We start from the raw sequence: 6,207 nt of genomic DNA, 5'->3' as shown, positions 1-6,207 counted from the left end.
AATTGGAACCTGTGTTACGCTCCCTTCAGAGCTTCCAAATCGGTAACCGGTGAGGTAGGCATTACATTTGAGTTCTATGCTTGCTTTGGCAGATAACTGGAGGCTAGATTCAACCAAAAACAAGTTGTTTTGTTGTAGCTCTTACCACCTTATGGATGTTTTGGATGTAGTGAAATAACTTATATACAAAGTCTTCAATAATAAGCCAATGTAGAAGGGGTCTCTTTTGGGCTCTGTATATCTGATGTTGCTTAACTTTGGATTTTGAATAGGCACAAAAAACTTAAAACAAGTGGGTTTGATTAGCTTAAAAATCCTCATTTGTTTTGGTTTGATACATGTTATATTTTTGTTGGGTTTTGCTAATATAACTCAACCGATTGTTGTAAATGAAAAACTTAAACGAACACAATGAATAATAATGATCCAGTTTTAGTTTTTTTTTTTTTTCCGAACAACAAGTATGTCATATATTCAAAAGGTTGTAGCAAGTAACAAGAACCAAAACAGAACAATAATTACAAATGAGACTCCATCCAAACATTCCAATTAACATTTATTTTCGAAGCTCGGTTATTTACCCAATTGAATGAATTCAAAACTATGAAATCAAAAATAACATCTCTATGAATTGGTTTGTTATCGAACAAAACCGAATTTTTATGTCTCCATAACACCCAAACTGTAGCCAAGATAATCAACTCCAAATACCGTTTCTCTACCAACGATTGTTATGAGTTGTCAACCCAAGAAAGTCATTCAAATATGAAACTTGTTTGAGGAAAAATCACATTGCACCACTGAGCCACTAGCTTCCATATTTCAGCCACCACTTTACATAAGAAAAAACGATGGCTGGTAGTTTCAATCTCACATTCACATACCAGGCACCTAAATGAATTTAAATCCAAACCTTTTTTTTGAAAACTTAAACATTGTAGGAAGTCTATCAAGGATTACTCTCCAAGTAAAAATATTCATTTTCTCAGGACTATTTTATACCGAGTAATGCAATCCCCACTCAGTAAGGTCCTATCATTATACAGTCTAGTCGCATGTGAAAGTACCTAGTATATCTAACCTCCACCAAAATAAGTCATGACCATCTGAAACATCAACACCTTGCATCACCTCCATCAAACATCGAAGTTGTTCCTCTTCCCTCCCTCCTCATATTGGCTTTCTCCACAACCACCTCCACGAGTCATCAAGAAATCGGTCACATACCACACAATTCGGATTGATATCAACTTTGAAAAAACGATCAAATCTTGTAGCGAAAGGTTGCTCACCTACCCACACATTATTCCAAAAATGAACAAAATTCCCCCTACCCAATCATTTTTGTAAAGTAGATACTGGAAGAACATTATTTTCATGTAACTTCCAAATGGAGCATACTATCTTAGTGATATTGGAATATATAGTCATATATATTAGGCAATATATTTATGTTTTTAGCCATATTTAGTGATTATTTTCTATAAATAATACTTAATATGTTTATATTTCGGTTTTGTAGCGGCGAAAACGTTCTCAAGGAAAAATGAGCTAAAAGCTAAGCTAGACATTAGAATACCAGAAGCGATCATCAAAATGGAAATCCGTACAAAAAAGTGATTGCCATGTTGTGGTTATATGTAGGCCACAGTGTGGTGATGAGTCATGACATAGAAAATTCTCATATGTTTTGCATAGAAAACTTGGAGGCTACGTGAAGAAATGCCAACCACGACGTGGTGAGCCATATGTCATGACTTGGTGGCGTGATTTTTGGATACTATATATATTTGATTATGCATCATTCTAAATGGTAATGTTGTGATTATCTGCAATTTTTTACGACCAAAAACATTTTAGAACCCTAAAAAGGCCAGAGATTGATTGAAGAACAAGATTCGAAGAGATCCGGAGACGAGAAGAGATTAATCATTCAGTTTGCTTGATTTCAACATGTTTAATCTAGTTTACTTCATGCTATTTCGTTTTCATGATTTAGTTATGGGCTAATAACCCTAGACTTTTATTTAGAATAGATGATTCTTGATACTATGTGTTGATTTCGATATTATGGGATTTGTGTTTGATAGATTTATTTCCTAGCATATTAAAGTTTTGGTTTTTATCACTTATCTGCAAGTTATGTGTAGTTAGATGATCATTCCAATTGCATTAACTTGATATTTAACTATTTATGATCATTAAATAGTTAAATCTAGAGATTGAACAAATCCTAAGGTTAGGTTATATTAATTAGTATATTTGATTGTGTCACATAGCATTAGATATACATGCTTGTACCTGATTGATTGTCTTGATCATAGATAAGAAATCATTAGACTATATCATATCTGAATATATTAAATGCTAGGAAATCCGAAGAAGATAACTAATAACATTAGAACTCGATAACCAACTAAATAATCAATTGCATAAGAAATCAACCATAGGAGAAAGGTGATTCGAAGCTAAACGAAAGTGATATTTAATCTTGATTTAAAATCGTATATATTTTGTTTGCTTTAGTTAAAGTAATCGTCGTTAATTCAATTACTTTTAGTTTATGATATAAGTTTTCTGAACTTATAAATCTGACCCCCCCCCCCCCCCCCCCTTATAGTATTTCCTTAGTTTAATTAGTAGCGATATTTTTTTTATTGAAATCATACCTATTCCATTAGCACTCGACACTCTTTCTTACCTTAAACTATATTATTTCAAGACTAAGTACATTCTCTATTTGTGTTTTAATTGGTTGAGATTTGATAGGAACTATAAATAATAAAATTAGTAGTAAATCACACATTACTTAGCCCACATACCATTCGTAAAACATCTAGCAGTGGGAACATCCAACCCTGCCATGTCGCCATGTATAGCCTTTATGAGTCTAACCTACCCTGTATCGAGTTGAGTCATAAATCGCCAACACCATTTTTGAAGTAAAGCGTAATTACAAGTGGACAGACTACCGGTTACAAGACCACCTTTCTTAAGACTTGGCAAAACACAATCCCACGTAACCCAAGCAAGGCGTCGATCAGAACTATCACATCCCCACAAGAATTGGCTTCTTAGACGTTCCATATCCTTCAAAACGCCTTCTGGTGTCTTTAAAAACAACATGTGATAAATACTAATACTTCCAAGAACCAACTTTATCAATGTAAGATGACCTCCCATCAACAGAAATTTGACCTTTTAATTCGAAAGACGATTCTTGACGTTGTTTATAATAGGATCCAAACTACTCTTTCTACTCATCTTTGACCCAATAGGAAAACCCAGATATGTAAATAACATTAATTTCCCCGAATTACAACCATTAATGCTAGTAATACTTTGCACTTTCACACACTCTACCCCCACACCATAAATATTTGACTTATTCATGTTTAGTTTTAATTCGAGCATCAAAAAGAAATCATGCAAAAGCCGAGTGATATTACCAATCTTTGAATGACCCCACTCCATAACGAAGACCACATCATCATGATATATCAAATGAGATATATGCAACGCTGATACTCCTACAGATACTCCTCGCATCATTTGATTAATCACAACCCTATATAGCCCTTCTATAGCTAAAATTAACAGAAAAAGTGATAAGGGGTCACCTTGTCTCAGACAAAGTGCAAAGAAAATTCCATTTTTAGTTTAATTAACTTTTGATCCGGATATTTTAAATGGGTAATCACTAATCACTACAATAGCCACATGCCTTTTGTAAATTAAATTTAATGAACCAATGTTTTGCATTTATCAAAATGATCACTAAGTCCGAAATTACCTATTTCCGAAAAATCTCACTCCTAAAATCTGAAATGTTCATTATTACCAACTAGTTTATAACCCGTGGGAACTACGGTTATAAAATTAATCAAACCTTTATAGTAAAAACTAAAAATTATTAATAAGTTATTTTAAATAAATTATTAATTTAAGAGATATTTTTTATTAGTTATGTGAAATTATAATCATTGATTCAAATAAATATATATATATTAATTTTTAATATATATTAGATATTTTTTATTTGTAAATTAATGAAAACAATAATTTAAAATTTTAAAATTTAAAATTTAAAATAGAATCACATTAATGAGGAGGTCTAATAAATTTAAAATGAAAAACTAATAGATTGATAAGTGGCAATACATTAATTAAAATGTCTAATATGATGACACATGGCAAAAGAACTACTCTTTTATTAGTATAGATTTTTAATATATATTAGATATTTTTTATTTGTGAATTAATGAAAACAATAATATAAAATTTAAAATTTAAAATTTAAAATAGAATCACATTAATGAGGAGGTCTAATAAATTTGAAATAAAAAACTAAGAGATTGACAAGTGGCAACACATTAATTAAAATATCTAATATGATAACACATGGCAAAAGAGCTACTCTTTTATTAGTATAGATTTTTAATATATATTAGATATTTTTTATTTATGAATTAATGAAAACAATAATATAAAATTTAAAATTTAAAATTTAAAATATAATCACATTAATGAGGAGGTCTAATAAATTTGAAATGAAAAACTAACAGATTGACAAGTAGCAACACATTAATTAAAATGTCTAATATGATGACACATGGCAAAAGAACTACTCTTTTATTAGTATAGATTTTTCAACTAAATGTTCATTATTATTGATTTGTCAACTAAATTACACATGTTTATGCTATAGTATTAAAATCTACATAAGTATTGCCAAGTAATTTATCTTTATATATATATATATATATATATATATATATATATATATATATATATATATATATATATATATATATATATACTTTCTTAAGATTTCAAATTTAAGATTTTTTTTTAAATCTAACTCCAACATTTATTTATTTATTTAAACTTTGTCAAAATATATAATAATTATTATTATTTGTTTCATTTTTATATTTATTTATATTTAGTTATTTAATATTAATCAATTAGTTTTAACAATTTGTTAACAAAACAAAATAGTTTGTAACCGTTAAGAAAATAAAGTCTTCAACTCTTAACACTATCTTTTATATCAAACCTAGGGGTTGTTTGATTTACATCTTACCAACATGTTTACCCTCTTATTAGGTCATGTGCCTCCTACCTAGTCATTTAAAAAATGGAAAATATCTGTTGTAGATATTTTTTGGGTCGGAGGGGGGGTATTTCAAAATTTATTCACAAAAACAGATCATTCCAGCTATAGACATGCATTCCGCAGAGAATCCACTACAGGCTCCGCGGAACAACGCAATCTCCGCGGAACAAAAAAATGTTGTACGATTTGAGACTGAGTAATGATTCTCCGCATAGATACATCCGCGGAGACATTAAACCCTCCACGGAGTGATTGTTTTGATGTTCATTAAATCCTCCATAGAGGTCGTGACGAGGGCTCCGCGGAGGCCTTAACCTCTCCACGGAATGGGTCGTTAAAAGGGTATTAGCAATGTTTTTTTGTGATATAAATGATTTTGTTTTTTTTTTTTTTTTGTCTATTTGCAAAATTCAATTGGTTTTAGGGTTGAATATTTTTTCAAAGAAAATATGAGTTTTGTTATTTTATATCGTCCACCTTGCGTTCGTCAGCCGTCTTTCCATGAGCAGGCCACTCAATATCGCAATATGTTGTACATTTTAAGATAAAAGTTTTACAATTATTTATATAAATTATCGTCTAAAAAGTAGTTAAAATTTAACAAAGAAATTAACCACCCAGAGTCAGTAACTGCTAGTAACCTTGACCAAAACTCCACATCCAGTGGGAGTACATGCAGCCTATGTGTAGTGTTGAGGTTGGAAGAAATCATATTTCATTCTTTCCAAAAACTCAACGTACTAGCAACATAAAGATTGTCTAACCGTAGATGATTTGAAACATCATTACTCTCTTCATTCACAATGTCTTCATTTGCTTTTTCAGGACACTACAATACTTTTTTTTTCCTTGTTTTGGTGATTTTCTTCAATTTTGGTGTGGATTGCATCTAAAGAATTAAAATGTTAAATAATTATCAATAATGTAATATTTTATAAATCCACCAAAATTAAAATATGAGTTTTGTACCACTGTGAACGACGTCCGTTGATACCATGCAACACTCCTCTTTCTTTGCGGCCTAACAATAGGAGTCATTGTTTTTTTTGTGATGTTCACCCACGTCCGGTGACGGCTCAATATGTGTC

Source organism: Lactuca saligna, chromosome 2 (assembly GCF_052625555.1).
Source record: "Lactuca saligna cultivar CGN05327 chromosome 2, ASM5262555v1, whole genome shotgun sequence".
NCBI lineage: Eukaryota > Viridiplantae > Streptophyta > Magnoliopsida > Asterales > Asteraceae > Lactuca > Lactuca saligna.
The sequence above is the reverse complement of the archived record's forward strand: the minus strand, read 5'-3'. Positions refer to the sequence as shown.